Source organism: Pararge aegeria, chromosome 5 (genome assembly GCF_905163445.1).
Source record: "Pararge aegeria chromosome 5, ilParAegt1.1, whole genome shotgun sequence".
In the NCBI taxonomy this organism is placed as follows: Eukaryota; Metazoa; Arthropoda; class Insecta; order Lepidoptera; family Nymphalidae; genus Pararge; species Pararge aegeria.
The window spans coordinates 1467596-1490575 of NC_053184.1; positions in this window are offsets into that span (position 1 = coordinate 1467596).

The window sequence follows — 22980 nt, forward strand, 5'->3', positions numbered from 1 at the left end:
GTGTGTAGAGTCCACCAATCCTCAGTGGACCGGAGGTGGACTATGGGCTTAAACCATTAAACCTTTCCCATTTTAGGAGGAGACCCTTGCCCTGTAGTGGGCCGGTAATGGATTGCTGATGATGATGGCTTAAAACAGTTTTAAAAATGGCTCATACGTCAAAAGTACAAATCGACCAAGTTCAACACGCTAAGATAAATTTTATGAAAGCATACTCAAGCGGCTGTAGCAGCAGTTTGCTCTCCGTTTCTTTTTATTTCCAACCAAAAAACTCCAAAATGAATCTCCACAGTACAAACAATTCCGTACTAATTGTTAAGCAAATAGTTTTTAGAGTGATAAAATTTAATAACTACCATGTTCTATTTTTATTTCTGGCTTGTGTGCTTCAAAAAAGAGCAAGAATCAAAATATGGAAAAAGAAAATATGGCAAATGATGTTCATCTTTTGTATCGGAGAATGGCCAACCGAACAAATCTTTTCGCTAGCTAAGACTTGTTGACAATAGTACTCTGACAGGTTTACAGATAGTTCAGTCCTTTTCCCTCTACTGTCAGATAAAAAGGATAGCACTTCTTTTTAAGTTGTCAATTACGTTAAGGATTACTCCAACTGCTCTACTCTCATGGTAGAGCTGGTTGTAGAGCAAAGACCCATCACACTGCTACATCGCTGATTGGTGGGCTTTAATTATTATTATCACATGATACTGATAATAAACCGGACCGACGGCTTAACGATAGTGGACACCATTAATTTCCTAAGTAACTAATCTTTGCTGTTACCTATTTAGAATTTGTATTTATAGAAAAACCTAAAAATAATAGTAATGATACCTAAAAATTCTTGGCCAACCTGGGAATCGAACTTAGAAGATGTGATCTTTAGTTAAACATGCCACGAGACCGACGAGGTGCACCGTGCAAAGATTATAACACTTTTATTCCTTCGTCAAAAGATCATTTCTGAAGGCCTACCCGTGCCTAAAATTGTATTATTTTTAGTATTTTTTACGGTACTGTTTAAGAATTACCTTTATTTAAAGGAACATATTAATAAAGATATATACATAGATTATTATGAGGATTGAGTAACTGACAGCTGTAATTACTCTTTAATCTCTAATCTAAAGCTTTTCGAAAACTATTATGGTACGAAAGCCGGATAATTCTTTAATAAAGGGGATGAATTATTAGGTCGTTTTTTGAAAAAAGAAAAGAATAATTTTTGACTTGAGAACCACATATAATTTTTAGTACAGAAACAAAAACAAAAGAAACTAATAAATGTGAATAAATAAACACAAAATGGCCTACCTACACTGTCTTCCGTGTCACCATACGGAAACGCGGACGGATGTTTAAATATCTATATGTTAGAAAAGAGCAACTGCTGACCTTCTTACCGGCTTCTTCTCTGTAGAATTAACCAGACAAACTGGTGATATCGCTACAACAAACCAACAGACGACGTTCCAAAAGAGCTTATAAAGTAAGCCTCATCATCGTCATCATCATTGCAACTCATTTACCGGCTGACTACAGGGCACGGGTCTCCTCCAACAATGAGAAGGTGTTAAGGCCGTAGACCACCACGCTGGCCCAGTGTAGACTGGCGGACTTCACACATCTTTGAGAACATTATGGAGGTAAACATTAGGTCTGCAGGTTTCTTGACGATGTTTATCTTCACAGTTGAAGCAAGTGCAATTTTAATTGCTTAAAACGCTCATAACTTACAAAAGATATCGGTGAGTGCTGGGATTCGAACTCGCCCCCCCTAAAAGCGAAACCGAACTCCTACCCTTTGGGCTCCCACCGCTTCAAAGAGTAAGCGTAAAAAAATTAAATAAGTTAATTTTATAATAAAATCCTCGAAAATTCAAATTGTTGGCAACCTTAACTAAACTGAGCAGCAAACACCAAAATCAAATATGAACATCCACGGTACAAAAGACAAACAGTCCTGTATCGCACAATAGGCCGCCGAACAAATCTTGACCCTTTTTACGGGCTAAGAACAGCCGACAATGGCCGCTTACAGCTATTACATATTCTGATGCAAATATTTCTTGGCCCTCCGGCGAGAATTAATTGAAAAGGTCTCTCATGACTTTGATTTATGGCAGCGTCGAGCTGATTCTTGGTTGTATGTTATACACCTAGTATAGGAGATGTCTGCCATAATTCCCTAATTGATAACAAGCTATGATTTGATTATCATTGATAAATAAGGGTAAAGGATAAATATTTCTCGAGATTCATATGAATAACACAAACACTTGGTATTTGAATTTAAAAAAACGCTTAGTAGTTTTTTATTTATATCTTAATTCTTAATTTATAATATCTTAATTTAGATGCAAAACTAAATATAAAATTAATATCTTGTATAACAAGATGGATTGCTTTTTCTCAATTATGATTAGAAGCTAAAATTATAATTATATATATTCACCAAAAAACAGGCTGACTTGTTTAGCAATATATAATAAATTTTTGGTATTTAAAATTTTGGTTTCGTCCATATAAAATCGTTTATATGGACGAAACCAAAATATACATAAATTATAATACTACTATCTGATAGACCAACTTCACTGGAAATTATATTTTAAACATTGTAGTTCTAGTAAAAGTGGCGAAAGAATCACTTACTCAAATTCGTTCACAGTTTTAGTAAGTGATCGAAGTGCAACTTCGTGAGGTAACAACATATCTGATAGTTTACTACAATGTCCTCAAAGACGTGTGAAGACTAGCAATCCGCACTTAGCCAGCGCAGTGGACTATGACCTAGTACCCTTTTCATTCTGTGAGGGGCCACGTGGTCTGTGTTGAACCGATAGTGGGTTGATGATGATCATGAAATGTCAGTTGAAAGACGAAGCCTGTGAGACTACGGGACTCCTTATTGTAACACTGGTGTATAGTTGCGAGACTAATATTATATCAGGCATATATTTTCAGTGTTGGTCTCTTAATCTATAAACAGAACATATGCTTTGGATCATAACATGATTGCTGTGTAGGCGAATTTGAGCGGTATTATATCATTTGAAAGCCTTAAATTGAATCTAGAGAGTACAGAATACGAAACGTTGTCAGCGGTACATTCTACAAGTGAATGGCCATTAATTGTACAATCACACAATCGCATTAAAGAAATTACGACCCAGCAATTATAACGGATTCAAATAGCACGAACCCATCTTGGGTTAGAGCTATTTGAATATTTTATGCAATGATGCTGTGTACCTATATCGTATGTCATGTGGTGATGGCAGGTCAGAATACAATTGTCACCACCCATGCTATCCCAGCGGGTATCCAAGTAGGCGACTGGGGAAATATAATGGAAAACGGGCAGCAGCGTTCTCTGTAATTCTACTACCATCTACTGCGTTCACTAACCGGTCTGCTCGGCGTGGTGGGCAAACCCTTCTGTTGGGAGAGGTTTTTAGTTTAACATTGGATTATTATAGGCTATAGAATGTAATACAACACTGCATAATTAAGAGCGATCCGGAGATCCGTAAAAAAACTAGAGTTACTGACATAGCTCAATCAAAACATTAAAATGTGGTCAGTGGATGGCTACACATTTTCGTGGTGTCACCTGGTACAAGTTGCCAACTGAAAATCAGCACTGTATGCACCCACTGGCAAATGCAGCAAGATACTGAGCTGGCACCTTTTTTATAAGTTGTGCAACACAAAACATACGTGGTGTCGTTGATATTGTCATGTGTGGTGCAATGCAAAAGTAAATTTTTCTTTATTTCTTTCAATCACGAAGGTAAAGCGGCAAAGGGCTGGGCAGATAGCTCAAAGAACCGATGGAAGTGAGGTCCCCGCACCAGTAATGTTGGCCGTTGGTTGGCCTCAACGAGGTGAGCATACGTCGTCAAACGAGTTGCTGCGACCAAGCGGCCCAGGAGTGTGGTTCTTGGAACTCCCTACACAGGACCAATATCAAGCAGTAGGAGCTAATTGGTTGAAGAAATAACATAGTCCTGAATCATTGTTTTGATATAATATGGTCACCCCAATTTAAGTAGACATAGCGCTGAAGATTTTCCGCTAATTTCTCAATTTTCCCTTTATTGTTTATTTGCTCTTAATTTATTGTTTGGGTAAGCTTCTGACTTTGCAGAAATTATGTGCTATTTTAAGATTTCTTTGGTTATACATTAAAATTACAAATTCTGCGTTTGGGAAAAATATGGTACAGGTACAGGTAACATAGACGCTAACGGATTTTGCGCTCTATTTTCTCCTTATAGGATGAGAAGGGGTAAGGCCGTAGTCCACCACGCTGGCCAATTGTGAATTTTTAGACTTCACACGCTCTTGAGAATAATATGAAGAGCTCTCAGTTCCTCATGATTTTTCCATACCTTTAAAGCAAATTAATTTCCTAGCGTTAAGTTAATTTCCTGTTAAGTTTAGTTACTCTCACATTTAACAGGTGCTGTCATTTTTAGGCTGACAAAATACTGACTGTTCCGACGCTACGCCACGTTTATTAGTAAGGCCTTCTTTCTGTTACTAAGGTACTTCTGCAAGTACGCTTAACACCATTCACTAGATCAAGACCACGTGGCAGTGCTAATGATATAATTATTGTAAAATAGGACACTATAATATCAATAATAATTCTCTATTTTCCTAGTAAAGTGTATTAAATTATAGCAATGAACGTACTGTTGCAGTAATATTGCTAATAATTGGTATTAATAACGTATTGTTTAATTTATTTGCGTGTTTGTTACTGCAATAGACTATTATCTAATTAACGAGGCTATTCTAGGTAATTCCAATAAACCGCAATGTTCACGCCGTTCACCGCAGTCGACGCTAGATGGCGTCATATGAGTTATCTTTGATAAGTTTCACTTGACAAGTGACATCTGGCAGATGATAACGGCTAATAAGACACTACACTAAATTTTTCTAATTTGTCATATAATGTAGAAAACTTATGTAAAACTTTTAAGTGTAGAGTTTGTTTTTAAAATATAAAAAAAAAACAAGTGTGACAAAATAAATAAAACCTAAAAAATTGGAAGAGATTTTCTTTATGTTAGTGTGTTTATATTATTTTTTTGACTATTTGAAATAAACTTTACGGTAAAAAGTAACGAAAAGATTGTTTACATTATAACACAGTTAAGAAAGATGTTTTTTTTCTGGTATAAAAAGTAGCTTATATTACTCTCCGTCCTTTCAACTAACTCTGTGCCGAAGATTAAGTTGATTGGTCGCTAAGTTAACGTGTGAACGAAGGAGAGGAGAAATATAAAACGTTGACGATGATGATTCGAAAGCCAATTTACGCAGTGGGCAGTTACCCTGCTTTCTGAGTCCAATGCCGAAAGTTCGATTCCCATAACTGGAAAAATGTTTGTGTGATGAGCATGAATGTTTTTCAGTGTGTAGGTGTTTATTTGTTATAAGTATTTAATAAAAACATTCATCAGCTATCTTAGTCCCCATAACACAAGCTACGCTTACTTTGGGGCTAGAAAGCGATGTGTGTATTTTCATAGTATATTTATTTATTTATTTATTTAATATGTATGTCTGTCTGACTTTAGCTTATCAAGTGTCAGTAACCATGATGATGATCTTCTATCCGTATCTATTTCGGTTAATTTCTCATGTACTCATAAAGTATGAATACGTGGTATCAACTGAGAGCGTCCTTGTTACTCCCCAGTGACGCGTCGGTCGACGATTTAATTATAATGGACATCTACACCTAGAATAATTTCATTGTAGGTATTAAGCTTAATAGGAGTTACAAAGAAACATAACTGACTTAAATAAGTTATTTACTTCAGTAATCCGAAGAGATACGTCCGTAGTTAAACCACTAATCTCGCCAGCACTTATCAGGTTGCTCTCCTAATAATTTCAAATGACAATGAGATGTTGATAGCAAAAAAAACACCCGGGTAAGTTTGTTGTGGTCTTTTTATTAGACCAGGACGCGTTTTGGAAGCTCGTAGCTTTAGTTTTAAGTCTACGAATATGGTTATCGCTATCATCTCACTACCGTGTAATTCTCATGTAATGGATGGACGCATCAAAATTGCCACCACCACTATACTACTAGGCCTACTTGAATAAAGATATTTTTGACATTGACTTTGACTTTTACATTTTGCCTGTGCTAGATAGACAGGAGACAAAAATTATATTCCACGATTTCCACCTGCTGAAGCACGGGAGAAATTAACCCCTGTTTATTATAAAACACACGCATTATTTGGATATTATTTCCACTTGTGCGCCAGTGCTCTAAGAGTTGATAAAGTTGTGGGAGAAGATACATTTTTATCCTTTCCTCCTGCTTTGAATCAAACCCGGCACCTCTCTTATAAGACCACAGCGATAATCACTGCGCCAAAGAGATCTTAAAATATATTACATACAGACTTAGGTAAGTTAAGCCCTCTGAACTCCATTTGAACTCAACGACGACTCAACTCCAACTCCACTCAAACCAGGGCATAGAAATATAAGCCCTACGTGAGTCCGACTTATAGCAGTAATAGAGCTGTCTGTGACTGAGCTCGTCCGGGGAACCACTATGCCTATTTCTGCCGCTAAGCAGCATTGTTGCAATGCTGTTCTCGGGTCTGGAGGGCGTTGCTGCAGATGTAAGTACAGACAAATGAGACTTATCACCTATAACTAAGGTTGATGGACACCATATGGCACGTTGCAGAATGAGTTCCTTGCATGCCCTTCGACCTGTTTATATGCGATGTTTTTTTTCATTCCGCCACAAGTAGGACCTTGACTAAAGCCTTGACTATTTTCTGGTGATGATGCAGTCTAAGACGGTAGCGGGCTAACCTGTTAGGGAGTATGGTAGTCATAGGTTTCTACGCGACATCGCATTGTTTTACACTCACCATCATCATTTATCATGATCAGGCATGCCATCAATTGGGTCCGTCAACTACTACTAAAAAAAAGACTACAGCACTCATCAGTGTTCTAGAGGATAACACAGACAAGCCATAGAAAATAATAAACATAAAATTTAGAGAAAAAACGGTGAATAAAAAACTTAATTCGAAAGCCAAACATTGTGGTAAAAGACTAAGAAATTATCAAGTGACTTTTTTGTAAACTCAGTTTTCTTTAACTACTTTTTTATTTGACGGTAAAGTGAATATTGCTGTTCTGCATAATAAACCACTCAATCCAAAGAGTAAATATTCCTAGTCTAAAATAGTACTTATTCTCTTAGCCACAAAACTCACACACTCCCTCCATATAATCAAAAACGCAGTGGCACCAAAAAATATATCGTTGCGTGATTTATGAAAACAAATTCTTTCGTTTAATTTTTCAAAGTTTCTTCGCTTCATTCTAAAAGAAACTTTGTTGAATTATTTAATTTTTTATGTAAAGCGGAACTATCTATTGCCTATAGAAAAACGGAAAGGTTATCTGTGCCACATGGGTTTTCTGCATTTCCTTTCATCAAATTTATTTTTAGTAGTTAAAAAGAACGAGCGAAATGCGAGTTACGCACGAACATTATGTTTCGTACCCTGGAATGAAACCTATAATAATACTTTAGTTGTGGAAAATGAAAAATCGACAAGATTCCCATTGTATACACTGGTTTTCGTCACATGTGTTAATGACCTACCTGCCAAACTTTAAGATAAGAAACTTAGCAAGTAAATCAGACAGTGAATTCTAGTACGAAAATACGCTTTTAAAGCCTGCACATTACATGCGTTTAACTAGAACCACGAGGAACCTATAGCCGTCTCTGAGAAAAATGGTGATGACGGACTCACAGGCAGACAACGCAACGTTTTTCCTATAAGGGTTCAATGTTTTTTTTATTGGAACTCAAACCTAAAAACGCTACAGCTAGTGACGCTCTGCATAAATCGCCATTTTTATCGCCATAACTTTCGATTACCCAGTAATTTGAAACGCCAAGTCGCCATTATGAATGTATGATCGAAGCATATAAACATAGTACGCGGATTGACGCTAATTCCAGGAGATCGTCGTGGTAGGAGACTCATTGGCAACGACCCTGTAGTCAGTAGACTTCAAAGTCTCGAACACCGTCGCAAGGTTGCCTGTCTAGCTGTATTCTGCAAGATACATTTCGGAGAGTGTGATCAGTAGCTATTCGATTTGGCTAAGCAATCTCCTTTCCTCCATCGAACTGCGAGGCACCGAAAGAATTTGAACCGTTTCGTTGTTGAAATTTAATGAACACGTACGAAGCGTTTTGCTTCTAGCTTTCTGATCCGCACCGCAAAAGCTTGGAATGCCCTCTTATCTTCCGTCTTCCCCTATACCTATAATCTGGGTACCTGCAAATCAAGGCTGCATGATCACTTAGGTGTGATTGCAGTCAAGCACTAGTCTATATATTTAAAAACAAAAGTTCATGATTCGTTTGTACTTTTGTTCTTTGTTAGAATCGATATTTTTTATCCAAGCCCTGGGCTACAATTTAATGTAATTGACGAGTTCCGAATACACTCAGATAAGGCATTTATTGTAAATGCAATATGTGATTGATAAAAAGTAAAGTTTCACGTATGAGATTATATAATCTTTAGGCTGAGAGCTAGTTTACCCTAACCTAGCTCTCAGCCTAAACTTTCAACACTTAGTTTACTTCTAAGTATTAACCGTCTCAATGTTATAATATTTCTTACAGTAGGTACTTACCACAAAACAATATTTTTTATAAACATAATTATGTGAAACTAATATCATGTTCGAAAATAAATAGAGTAAAGTATTTAAGTAGAGTGACGTACAAAAATTTACACAAAAAGTTAAAGTAGGAGATGCTTATTCATAAAATATGAGTAGAGGTTTCAATTATTTTGTAATCACAGCCTAGCATTCTAATCGATTGTATAATATTTAAAAAAAACAAGTTAAAATACAGATTATAATCATGTAACAAGCGGATTCCTCTTACTAAGTCACCGCTGTCCGTCCTTCCGTCCGTCTAACAATCCGCCCATCCATCTGTCCAACCAACCGTCCATCCATCCGTCAATCCATCCGTCCATCCTTTCGTCCATCCGTCCGTCCCTCTGCCTGAAAGCGGAGTAAGCGTGTTGTTTTTCATGAATGAAAGAGAGATGAAAGTTTACAAAGCCTGTGAGTTTCTCTTACTGCTATAACAACTGATAATAAAATAACCCAAGTGCGAGTCGAATTGAATGGCCACGTCTTGTACAATTTTTATCTTGTTTTCATTCGAAAGTAATTCTATAGACGTCTCTTATTAAGGTCAAAGTTTATATAAGCGTAAGCTTATAGAAAAATCCTAGTATAAAAAGCTTAGGTTTGATAGCATAGCTCATAGGCAAAGTTTGTTGTGGGCAATTCTTAGACCAGGGTGCGTTTGGAACCCTCCTACCTCCAGGTTTAAGTAAATGAATGTAGTTTAAATCACAAGAATGGAAACATTAATGCTTTATAATAGGCCTACTACTAAAGGAATATAGAATTTGGATGGTACAGAAGGATTCGAACTTATTCGTTTTTTAAATTTAAAGTTAGTAGGTTAAAATCAGATTCTCATCCATTAAATCATGCATCGGCGCAATTCGTTAAACTAAAAGCGATGGCTCCCGCGAGAAATACACCACGGTAATCGCAGAGGCTGATTCGCCGCAGTATAGAATAGAATAGATGTCGATAATAATTTCGTTCTCATCTCCGCTCGTGGAAATTGATGTTAGAAAAATAATAAATGAGCTTCTTCGTTTTCCTAAGAAATTTTCCTTGATTGGAAAACCTAAAAATGTAAGGAAAAAAAACCTCATGCCATTATATTCATACAATGATCATAAAGCTATTATTTATATAGCCACATCTATAATATTATGGATGGAAAAGTGTATCTGTTTGTTAATTTGTTTCCTACCTTTGTTCTTCTTAACTGTTTTACAAAAGTTCTTTTAAAAGCTAGCCAGCTACAGAATTGAAGCCAAATTTGAGATTTAACATAATGCAGATAAGATCTTTTTTTACTCCGATGCTCAAATTTTCCATACTCGAGAACGACTCCTCGTTTTCGAGCGAGAAACTCTTGTATTAAGGCTACTGGAGGCAGACATAAATTGTTATAAACATGCGGTATAATAATAACGCAAAAATGCGGTATATTGAGAGAACGATAGCCTAGTGGATAGCAATCCGGCCTCTCTTTCGGATGAACCGAGTTTTATCCACACAAACGAGGTTACGAGCAATTCAATATCTCTTAAATAAATGAAGAAAAACATCATGAGGAAATCTACATGCCTTTTTTTTAAATATTAATAGCGAGCAAACGAGCAAGCGGGTCACCTGATGGTAAGTGATCACCGCCACCCATAAACATCTGCAGCACCAGAGGAGCCACCGATGCGTTGCTGGCTTTTAAGGAATTTGTTTATCCGCCTGAAAGTTCTCCATATTATTCTCAAAGACTTGCAAACTCTAGCCGCCCACAATTGGCCAGCGGATATGAACTAAACCGAGAAGGGTACCCATGCCTTGTATAGTTGGCTAGTATACAGTTGATAATAATGATAGTTTTAATAACATAGCATCGTATCGAAACGCTCAAACGCTTGCCTCTGGCTGGTTACCATCCTAACGACAAATACGTCACGTATTTTCCATGATAAGGGTGGTAACAAACCAGTAAGGATGGTAACAAACCGGTAAGGATGTTAACCAACCGGTAAGGATCGTAACCAACCGGTAAGGATCGTAACCAACCGGTAAGGATGGTAAACAATCGGTGAGAATGGTAACCAGCCAGAGCTGATTACACCTAAGAAAAATCAGTTATTAATAATTCAAAAATGTGTAAAAACTATGGCTTCAAGTCGTAAACCTCAACAGCTTTCAGCCCGGCGCAATAATTACCAAGCAAGTGGCCATAATAATTATTGGCTGAACGCTAAAAGCAGGCAAAGTTGCACAATTGCAGAATTGTAACAGTTCCAAGCTATTGTAATCGTGCTGAATTCACAAAGGGACTTCCCCTTAGCTTTCTGAAATTTCTATGTTAGTAATAGGATTTTTTTTAATATAAAGAAGTTTTTTTTGTAGTAATAATTGTCGGACCAAGCAGATGGCATGAATTGCCAGAACCATCGCCTTTAAACAGAGCAACACTTCACAGGGCATACAAGGAGCACGTCCTGCAACATGCCGCCCTGTATCCAGCAATTTGAAGTGTAGGTGTTAATATACCTGGAATTGCACCGGCAAGCCCTTCAGACCAATGCAACAATGCTGCTTGCCGGCAGAAATAAGCATGGCGATAGTACATCCCCGGACGAGCTCTGTTACAAAAATGCTCTCAAATATCAACTACTAAAAAGATGTTTTCAAATATACAGATAAAATATATGCGGTCCAGCCTTAATAGGAGCGCACTTACCTTGAATAAACAATCACTGTTTTTGCCTATTTTTAAAATTATTTTCACTAAGTGCTCTGCAATACTTCATATTATTATTAAATGGAAGGTCCCGGGCAATCTGAGAATTTCTCTCGTCTGGTTTGGTGAGAGGCTTCGGCCGTGGCTAGTTACTGGCCTACCGACAAAGATGTTGTATGGGTTTAATATAACTGCTAAACGTCTAATAGGTTAACTCGTTACCATCTTAGACTACATAATCACCACAGGCGAGATCCAGAGATCATCAGGTGAGATTTCTGACAAGGGTTAACTTGTATTGGATTAAAAAAAAATTATAGACCTAGTGATCAGTAGTCTGACATGCTAACCACTGAAGCAAAGGGTCAATTTCCTATACCTATTTAAATTTAAATAAATGCAATTATAAAAATATAAAGCCAACCCTCGACTCCATTAAAGCGCGTCACCAGTTTACCAACTCGGCGCGAACGGTCAAAATTCTCAACTTTTTTAATTAATAACCTCGCCCCCCCACAATAACTCACTAATCTGCCAGCGGAACAGCTGTTCTGGCATTATTCACGCCAGCCAGTAATTGAAAATAAACACTGGACATGAGACATGTGATTTATTACCTACGTTTATGCATCACATATTATATCCTACGTTTGCATGGTCGGTTGGGACATAATATATAAGCATAGCAAAAAAATTTTATGTTGGGTACCTAAATTTTTTGGTGGACCGATTCCCCCGGCATCCATCTGTAACTTTTTAAGGCTGAAAGAGTTTTAAGCAATTACATATCACTTGGTTTAACGATGAAGGAATGCGTCGTAAGAAAACCTGCATGCCTGAGAGTTCTCCATAATGTTCTTCAGCGGCATGAAGAGTTTACCGATCTAAACTCTTCTCATTCTGAGAGAAGAGACATGCACTTTAGTGGGGCGGTAATGGGTTGACAATCATATTGTAGCCAGAAGATGTAATCAAAGAATTTCAGTAGGAATAGTATTTACTAACGATGAAAGACTTTTTTTGGCATCAAAACTTGGCCAGTCTCGTACACGTTTGTATGAAAGCCAGTTCATAAGATTCCAAGACTACTGCCCGTTTTCACTAACGCCGAATAAGGCAATGCCTAAATAAGTATCTACATAGGCATACATTTACCTTGCACCAATCGATTTTTACTATGCAACACATATAACCTAACTTGTCTATGATTCTTGTCACAAGGTATAAGAATGTTTGTTTTTTTTCAAGTGTTCACGAGTTCATTTACCATTTAAATCAATTTGTATTTATTTGTTGATACATGTAAGTAGGTGTTATAGAAAAAAATATGTAGATCTTAACTGTACCACGCCAAATTGGCATGCAAATTGTTATCAACGTAGTATTTAAATTTTAAGTGACGTTTCATTTTGCACCGCCGAACCAGAATCGTAACTTTAGATGGTGCCTAACGTTGTATGTAATCATCATCTAAGAGTTGGTGGAACGTTTTTTTTCTCTACTCATGGCGCAAATCATTAGGCATCCGATTTAAGCGTCTTCTAGATTAAGTGAAAACGGACATAAGTGTCTTATACTACATCTCAAGTTCTCACTACCAAGTAACTAACAATTTATATATGACCTGATCTCTTCAGTAATAGTTATCCTAATAAATCAGGATGACTTCGAGTAGGCTGTGAGGGCGTAAATCAAGAGAGATTAAATTTCTCTGGAGTTATAACGTTCAATTCAGACTTACTTTAATTTAAAATAAACAATTATATATAATCCTAACTAATATATATACCTGGAGTACATAATATAGGTACCTGGAGTACCTACTGAAAAAAATTGTGACAAATTATATGTTTTAACAATTTCGGTTCGATAGCTTGAGTACTTGCGATTTTGATATTTTAAAGCCAATGTGTATTAAAAAAAATATTGCAATAATAATTATTTTTTAGTAACCCGACAGTGTTACAAATTAATTTATAAGCTATTTTATAACATAATACTAAAATAAGGCCAAAATCTTAACAGTGATATTCAAAATCATTAACATTGTCCTTGGCTACTCATCATATTAACCTCTTACCGGCCCACTACAGGGCACGGTCTCCCCCAACAATGAGAAGGGTACGTAGTCCACCACGCTGGCCCAGAGCAGATTGGTGGACTCCACACGCCTTTAAGAACTTTGTGGAGAACTCTCAGGCATGCAGGTATCCTGACGATATTTTCCTTCACCGTTGAAGAAAGTGATATTTTAATTACTTAAAACGAATATATCTAAGAAAAGTTAGAGGTGCGACTCGAATTCGGCTCCTCGGACGTGAATCCGAGGTTTTTACCACTGGGCTATCACCGCTACTACCCACTTGTAAGAGATATTTTTTGTCGTGTCATCTTAAGACAGTGACACGTGAAGACCACACAAGATGTTTTAAATACAGCTCCGTACAGACCTTTAGAAATGCCGAAATGTGGGTGTAAATACAGAGTAGGATGGAGAGAGCACGTCAATCTAATATATGCTGCATTAACATAACGGGGCTGCTTGTGATGCGGTTGTTTGTAATAACAATCAATACACTGTGGTTAGTTGTCTCATCATCTTTATCAACTTATTACCGGCCCACGGATTTCCTCCCATAACGAGAAGGGTTTAGGCCGTAGTCCACCACGCTGGCCGAGTGCGGATTGGTGGACTTCACATGCATTTAAGAACATTATGGAGAACTATCAGGAGTGTAGTTTTCCCCACGATCTATTCTTTCACCGTTCAAGCAAATGATATTTAATTGCAAAAGTTATAACGCACATAGGAAGTGCGTGCCAAGGATCAAATTCCCCCCCGAATAAGAGGAAGTAGCCTTAAACACCAGCTTTCACCACTACTATAATATTAATAATTTTAACTAAGTACCGACCTCCCAGGCGTAACGGCGAGCGTTGTGAATTTAAGCAGGAGGTCGTGTGTTCGATTCCCGGCAGGCGCACTTTGGGAATTTAAAATTTCTGAATTTTCTCTAGTCTGGTCTAGTGGGAGGCTTTGGCCGTGGCTGGTTACCACTCTACCGACAATGACGTGCCGTTAAGCGATTTAGTATTCCGGTGCGATGTCGAGTAGAAACCGGTTAGCCCGTTACTATATTAGACTGCATCATCACTTGCCACCAGGTGAGATTGCATTCAAGGGCAGTTGTAGTGGAATATAAAAAAAAAGATCTTGAGCTCGAACAATTTGTATGATTTATACCGCATAAATGAATTTGCGATACGGAAATAATTCATTTTTAAAAAGTGCATTTACTTGTTAAAAGGACAGCTAATGATATTTAGCATTGCTTAAACAATTGCATTTAGTTTAGACCTAATGAGCTCTGTTGTCCTCCAGAAGTAAATTCCCAAAGTGACACTTTGGGAATTTACAATTTGTATGAATTCCCAAATTGGTCCAGACTTTGACATGGTGAAAGTCTTCGGCTAGTTACCGCGGCATCCTTGCCGTTAGGGTTAACGGCAAGGATGCCGCGAGTGATATTCCCTTAACAGGCTGGCCCGCTACCATCTTAGACTGCATCACCATTGCCATCAGGTGAGATTGCAGTCAAGGGGTAACTTGTAGAGGAATAAAATAAAAATGTGGATATTGCTACGAAGGAAGCATGTCCAGTAGCATGTAGTAGAATGGGCAGTTTGTAGTTGCACAATTTTCCCAAAACTGAAACTGAACTATCTGCTTTATCCGTCTATTATTTCTATATAATACAACCAACAAACTAACAAACAAACAAACAATTTTTTTTCAAGAGATATTTTAAGTAATTAAAATATAACTTGCTTTAACGGTTAAGGAATATATCATGAGGAAACGTGCATGCCTGAGAGCTCTACATAATGTTCTCAGAGTTGTATGGAGTCCACCAATTCGCACTGGGCCAGCGTCGCGGACTTCGGTCTTAACCCCTTCTCATTGTGGAAGGAGACCCGTGCTCTGTAGTTGGTCGGTAATGTGTTTATGACGATGATGATTTATTTATTAGGTATCTAAAGTAAAACATTAACATAAAAAGGACACATAAGGTGGGAAAAATTTAAGAGTATAGCTGAGTAGAGCGAGAGAGATATTAGAATACAGAGATACAAAACAAAGACATGAACAGATAGTATTAATACCAAATTCACTTGTATTTAATCGTTTAGTATACTTGTATTTAGGTTCACTTGGTACCCATCAATCGAAAATCAAACTTATTTACTTCGTACTATAACGGTCCCATTGGTAGATACACCCATTTGTGTGTTTCTAGCGAGATTCCTTTCATTATATGTTCGTGCTCTATAAAATATGCATCTAAAATGAGAAAAATGTGTCGCAACGTTGCGAACGCTCGCTTCCCCTAAATAGTCACATCCCATCACACTTTCTACACATAAAACAACTTCATTACACCGCAATAAAGTTCAAAACAAGCAATCAAGTGTCTGAGTTAAGTCGTTTTCTTGTTCAAATTACAAGGAATCATAATCCCAGTTTGTACTTGTAAGTTATACATGTTGTCTGTTCACATTAGATTTTATGAAATAAACAAGGCACGATTTTAAAATAGTGAAATTAAATGGACGCTTTAACTACGAGTACATTTCTCCTTACTTATCTTATTTTTGGAACAATATTATATTATATAACATTCATTTTTTATTATGTTTTTAACGTAACAAAAAAAAGATTTTTGTTCTAGAGGGGGCAGGGGGTGCATTAAAATAAATAAAATGAAAATGTATGTTTTTAGAGTTCCCTATCCAAAGGGACTCGAAAACGGGAATACGGGACTCTATTACTAAATCTCCGCTGTCCATCTGTCACCAGCCTTGAACTCATGAACCGTGATAGTTGGACAGTTGAAATTTATCAGATCTCAGAGACTCTATCAGGCTTTCTCTGTCGTATTGCAGTTGCTGCAATAAACTTAACGTCTTCCCATTAATGTTGCATTTTTTTTTTACTTTTGCCTAAGATTAATGATATTGTTTGTATAATTAACTAAAGGATAACGTGTGATACCGCTCAAATCAAAGAGCAAATCCGCTTTTAAGAAGCTTCTATATCATTTAACATCAGGTTTCATAACAACCAAGTGCTACATAGGCATGTATCATCATGCGGTAAAGAAGATATGACATATGACGGACTTAGAAACTGCTAGGCTAGTCTATTTTAGTTACTTTCGAAGCATTATGTCATGTGGAATTTTAGTATGGAGTAATGCTGCTTATGTTAGCACTATTTTCGTGCTGCAGAAGAGAACTGTTAGTGCGATCTACAAAATGGGTTCGAGAGTCATTGAAAGATAAATTTAATGATTTTAAATACTGAGAGTGTATTATCAATAAAATGTGACTGCTATAATTTGAGCATTAGAATTTGCAGTGTTCCTAATAGTTATATAAAATTAATAATTCGTTTGAAGGAAATGGCATACAATTTTACAATAGACTACTCGATGACATCTAAGAGATGTCTCTATAAAATGTCAAAGTACAAACCTTCGTACATTTCTTAGTCCTTTTTACTATAATAGTTCCATTTTATAATTCTGTTTTCAACATTATTATCATGCCGGTTTGTTAGTAATTGGGATTACACTACAACTTTATGTTTCCCAATTTTGTACTTCCTAAGCTAGTTTAATCTATTGGTGAAACCTAATTAATAGAATAAAGAATAAAATAATAGTAATTTTTATAGAAAATTCCTTTTGTAGTAAAAAGGACTATGAAATCGATAAGATAGCTTGGGTGTGAATTATTGCTCTAACCGAGTTGCTCTTTTATCAATTTTTTATAATTTGAGATGGTGATGAGTTATTTGTGGGCTTCTTCTTAGACCAGGGAGCGTTTAGAACCCTCGTAGCTTTAGTTTTAAGTTTACGATGATTGTTATCACCATCATCTCACTTAATCTATAACCGGGACACAAGGCATGGATCTCCTCTCGGAATGTATTCAGACCGTAGTCCACCACGCTAGCCAAGTGCGGAATGGTGAAACTCACACGCCTTTTAGAACACTACGTAATGGCGGCTACGTAACAAGTGAAACTTGAATTAAAAACAAAACTCAGAAGTGAGAGCGTGCCGGCGATCGAGCTCGCTCCCTCCGAAAAGGAGGCTGAAGCTCTAATCACTAGGATAGCCGCTACGTATTCATTGAATATAATTGATAGATTGACCATTATAGGTCTGTTAACGTAGAATGTAAAAGTCGTATCTTTATAACGATTAGAACGCGCTTTACCTTTGCGCTTACCTCAGTCAATTAGTACAGACGTTCTTATCGGAGAATATTTGAGCAATTATCTCGAACATTAATAATAATCGTTGAACGGCGGTTCAATTAATGGTACTCCCAGACAACGGCACAAAGCGCCGGATACAAGTATAAGCAATACATATTATAGGACATATCGCACCGTGTGGGACGACCCACTCCGCTCCGGGCCTTATCTCGCGCATAATCACTTTGAACAACCGAGTGGCCCGCGATTACAATCTTAAATCCCCCGTAAATTTTCTATTCCGTAGGGCCATTATAATGGAATAACCTCCGCAAGTTTGAGGGCAAAAAATGTACACGAATAATTCGATCATAGCTATATTCTCCCCCTGTTGATTGCGAAATTTCAATCAAGCTCGTAAATGGTACAACAGACTCGTATCGACACTCGAAACAACTTTTTGGGGTTGCAATGCCGGGGTATGCAGATTTATTCTACACAGTAAATTGGACGCTAAATTGCGGGGTAATAGGAAATATATTCGATAGGAGCGCGGCAGGATGGAGGGCGACGCTGTTCGGCGACGAATGTATAGCAAATGACACAGATTTATTTGTATGACTCAAATGGCAATTGTAGCCGGCCTGAATTTATTCAGCACATTGAGTTACACTAATCACGCGATGGATGAAGTAGCTTAACGCAGCAAGGCGTCCATGTGGTCTACGTGCTTTGATGGAACATGGAAATGATGTCACTACGAGGGTACGGTAGGGTCGTAAACTGGATGAGAACTGTTACAAATTCTTTGGAATTGGAATGGTAATATATCGACTGCTTAGTATATTAACATGCCAGTAAAAATGTGTCATGATAATAAGAATAATAATTATTAGTAAAACCTATACTTTGTCGGCCGACTGGCGCAGTGGGCAGCGACTTTCTGAATCCATGGCTGTGGGTTCGATTCCCACCACTGGAAAATGTTTGTGTGATGAGCATGAATGTTTTTCAGTGTCTGGGTGTTATATGTATATTCTAAGTATTTATGTATGTTATTCATAAAAATATTCATCAGTCATCTTAGTACCCATAACACAAGCTAACGCTTACTATGGGGCTATATGGCGATGTGTGTATTGTCGTAGTATATTAATTTATATTTAAATGTTTTATTTGATTTGAAACACAATTGAAAGAAAAAATGTTTATTTGTCCACATTTCAAAAGGCTTGCAAGGAGCACGTCCTGCAGCATGTCGCCTTGTGTCCATCAAGAAGATTGCGCCGAAGGGTTCAACTGCGATATTTGCGGCCGTAAAAGTCGCTTGCGCATCGCCTTATTTAGCCATACAAAGAAGTATCGGTTAGACAGAGTTTGAACCGTCTCTCAAGACGTACAGGCCATTTTGTGTTGTGTGTGTGTTAAGCCTGATCTGCCTGTGATTACACCGGCAAACACGCCCTTTAGACCGAAACACAGTATTGAAACGATGCTGCTTAGCGGCAGAAATAAACATGACGATAGTACTTTCCCGGACGAGCTCTGTCACAATAAGCTCCATTACTACAGAAAACTCTACTTCTGTACTCTATCTCTTTTACAAATCACCTGGACGAGATCGCGATGTAGCGTTACGGCTGCAAATTGTACCCCTACTCAACCCTCCTGTATTAACATTTTTGTGAATATTTCTGTGTTGTACAATAAAAGTGTATTTATTCATACATGTCAAAATATTACAATTAGGACTGAACTCCTCAGTGCACAGTAGCAAACCCCTCATTTAAGGCTTAGCGATACTGAATACTTTAATTTTTTTTAGAACTACAACTAAATTGAATGCCACATCAAAAAACAAAATCAAACGCAGACGAAGTCGCGGGCAATAGCTATTTAATAATAAATATACTAAGACAATATACACATCACCACCTAGCCCCAAAGTAAGCGTAGTTGTGTTAAGGGTACTAAGATGACTGATGAATATTTTTATGAATAATAAAAACATAAATACTTATAATATACACCCAGACACTGAAAAACATTCATGTTCATCACGCATACATTTTCCAGTTGTGCGAATCGAACCCACGGCCTTGGACTCAGAAGGCAGGGTCGCTGCCCACTGCGCCAATCAGCCAGTCAAATAAAATATAGAATCTTAATTCTTCCCCATCAAGTATTTGTCCGAGTGGATAACCCTCGACTCAAATGCCAATTATATCCCATCTCAATTTATTCACGACGTGATGTCGCTTACTCTAATTATACAGGGACGCAAAGGCTTTAGCACGACGTCCATTTCGGACTTCTAACATACTATCTGTCTCGCCCCGACTTTAACGGGGGAAAACTCCTAATTCATATTTATACTGGAAATTCATATTTTCATACTTCGAATTACAAATACGGAAGTGACTATGTTTGGTTCAACCAGTGCAACGACCTAGATGATATATTGCAAAGAGGTTATATCCTGGAGATGGACATAAAACCCTATTTTATGTAGGCAAAACACCAGAGTAATTTTTACGGATGTTTTAAAAAAAAATAACTTTGCTTTCCAGCTCAATTTCCTTAGAGATAAATAAAAATAGAAAAAAGCCATTTATTCTACTACCATAATTATAAATATTTCTTAAGATTATATTATTGTTGGTATTACATATTATTACACAACATTATTTATTAATTTATTTATTCCTTAATTTTAATTCACAACTTATTTATAAACATTATGCACAATTACAATAGAGATACCTCAACATAATTCATAACCTATAAAAAAAATTTAATCCTTTTTCACCATCATTTATTTCATATGCCCGTTTATGTACAATGTATCTTTAGAGTAGAGTCTTTCAAGTATCTACGAGTACTTTGATCTTAAACGCGCATAATGTTCGTTCCAAAAATATGAACCCCTTTAATTAAATCGTTAGTTCTCGCGATCCCGCTGAGAACGTAAGGGTCTGCAGAACAATAACGCAACTTTAATTTGACTTCAAATAGTGCACCCTCCAATTTCACTATTAAAATTATCTCTACGAGGGGTCAAAGACTCAAAAACACATTGCTATCTGCATTTTAGCATCAACCTTTTGGTGAGTTACTTTTTAGGTGAGACAAAATTCGGCAAACATTTGTCCAAGTAATTGCAACTATGTGCTTTATACCTTTAGGCATAGTTGTGCGAATTGCAAAAATCGTTATCAAGGGCTTTCTTAAAATCTACAATGCTGTGTCTTTCATTCTAATTTCAATCTTAAAATCTTACTTTTAAGGTAGATTTTTTATTGTGATAATGTTGTAATATAAATCGTTTTCAGCTAATATAAGTAGAGTCACGCGTAAGCACGTGCCACTGGCTCCCCGCTGGTACGCACTCCTTGTTACAACGAGAACTGTGCCCGTGCTGTAATTACACACAAATTAGAGAAGATTTATCGAGGGGTGGAACACCTTGGCAACTATGTAAGGTACTAATAACGGTTGGCCAGTTCCAATATTGCGATTAAATCAAGGAGATGACACATGATACCTAGAGCGGCTTATTTTGATACTAACTTGATGTTTAAGTAGCAAACGCAAAATAAGTATACGAATAAAAGAAGATGAAAACAATTTCAAAACCTAGATTATATACTTCCCGATTTTTAAATCATCGCTTCTAGATAGGAAAATCACCAAAGAATTCTCGACGTGATTCTTGACATGAACATTCACTAGCAAATCATGAATCCAACAAATCCATGTTCCGCAACAGCCCCTTAGTTGAGGCCTAAGTGTCATAGAAGAGGGCTTTAGATAACGCTACTCTCTGGAGCTTTCCCCACCTAGGACGTAGGTATGTGTATAATGGTCACCAAAATACAACTTAAAATTTTGCAGAATTAGAGAAAATTGCAGTCAAAATAATATAGTTACTATTTTATGCTCATCATGTATGTTTATTAGCATTAGTAATAAATTATTTAATAATGAAATATCGAAAATATTACCTATTGATGTCTCTCTAATTTAAAACGCTAATAAAAATAGCCAAATATCTTCTTTTTAACATCCTGTCTGATACCAAATTAGACTTTGCATATCATTGCGATTAATTCGGCAAGATAATTTCTTGGCCGATCTTAGAAGAATGAATAAGAAGGGCGATATTAAAATCTTTGAAGTGGCAATGCGCTCGTGTTTTCCACTTAAGATCTTCATGAATAATCTCACTTTATCATGCTTCGATGCATCTTATTCACTTTGTTTGAACTTTTAAACTTTTAAATAATAAATTTAACAGTCTTTTGGACTAATTAATACATATGTAAGCAATCGAACTGCGAGAGAGAGTGTTGCTGATTCAACTACTGCTTTGAGAATGAAATTTTCTTGTTAGCATATATGACAATTTGAGATGGCGATAACAAAAAATTACACCCGGCTAAGTTTGTTTTGGGGTTCTTCTTAGACCACGGCGCTTTTGGAACCCTCGTAGCTTTAGTTTGAAGTTTACGAAAATGGTTATCGCCATCATCTCACTTCCAGGTACACAATGTACTCATCATAAGTGCCATCTATGGGCTCTGCTTGAATAAAGATATTTTTGACTTTGACTTTGACTTTGAGTATCATAGTTGTTCCTTTCGCTGTTGTGACCCTGGGACCTTGGTCTAAATGAAAAAATAACTTGCGAGGCATTACACCGCGGTTGATTGCCTCATCTGGTGACCGAAGGGCTGGCTCATATTTTGCGCAAAGGATCAGCCTGGCTGTTAAGCGCGGAAAGGCGGTAATGCAGCCAGTATTCTTGGCACTATTCCACGTAGGCATGAATTTTTATTGTAACATTATCTGTTCTGATTTAATATGAATTGCTTTCCAAATATTTTCCACCTCGGCAGATGAATCACTTTTAGTGGCTGTGCGGAACGCAGTCGCCGCCAAACCGCCTTCAATGGCCAATAAACACGCAGTAAAAATATGAAAGGGTCGTACTAGAGGTACTAAAACGTCATTATTATTTGCTAAATGTCCACCTTTTGTTAAATGAAGCCGTCAAATTCGCAAAGGCACGTCGAAGGGTTAGCCAACGTTTCTTTACGAACGGTCAATGGTATTAAAACCGAAGATACGTAATGTACATTAAACACAGAGAGCGTATTTTAGAGGATATATGTAGTATCATCAATAGCTTGTAATAGTCCACTGCTGGGATAAAGGCCCCTCCCAACGAGAGGGTTTGCTGATAATAATAACTCTGGGC